General features: G+C 48.8%; 1 pseudogene; it reads right to left on the bottom strand.

Moving 5' to 3' along the window:
- Positions 1–390: 390 nt before the first annotated feature.
- On the bottom strand, positions 391–455 carry LOC141109109 (U4 spliceosomal RNA; annotated as a pseudogene).
- Between the last annotated feature and the right edge of the window lie 217 nt (positions 456–672).

The raw sequence follows: 672 nt of genomic DNA on the forward strand, positions 1-672 counted from the left end.
CCGGAAAGAGCCCTTTACCATCAGGCTCTGCCGTCGCTCCCATCACTCCTCCTAATTACATTCGGGAAGTACTTGCCACTCCCTCCCCCCCTTGCAAGGCATGAGTAAGCGTTCTCTCCCAAATAACTGTCTGGAGCTAGATCCGCCCCAATCCAGGCCAGAAGACCAGGGTCCCGACCCTCTGGTTCAGACCCCGTGGTTCTCCATCCCCATCAGAAGGCTTCCTTTTTGGCTTCAAACCGCTCCAGGTCACCTTCACTCCAGCAGGTTTTGCATAGCAACCGCAATCCCATCTCTATTTCGCCATAGATCAGGGACGGAAGCAAGCGCCACCTCCTGGAAACTGATAAGAATAGATACTACACTTGATCTTTGCCAAAAGGCCGAGAAGCAATTAGCAATAATCACGCCTCAGTTGAACCTCATTGGCTATGATACTGCCACTGCGCAAAGCTAGTGGAGCGAACTCACTGCACATCCATCCTGGTCAGTTCCTCCCCCCCTGCTGCTTGTGAATTCTACTTTTCTGTTTTTGACATTGCCACAATGGCTCCTGTTGCACAAGAGCCTTTTAAACAAATAGTAAAAGAGCTATTACACACTTTCTAGCAGTATTGAGCAGAAGACTTAATTTCCATTCAACCCCTGCAAAATATGGAGATTGACATTTAA

The sequence above is a fragment of the Aquarana catesbeiana genome, linkage group LG09 (genome assembly GCF_042186555.1).
Source record: "Aquarana catesbeiana isolate 2022-GZ linkage group LG09, ASM4218655v1, whole genome shotgun sequence".
NCBI classification, from domain to species: domain Eukaryota; kingdom Metazoa; phylum Chordata; class Amphibia; order Anura; family Ranidae; genus Aquarana; species Aquarana catesbeiana.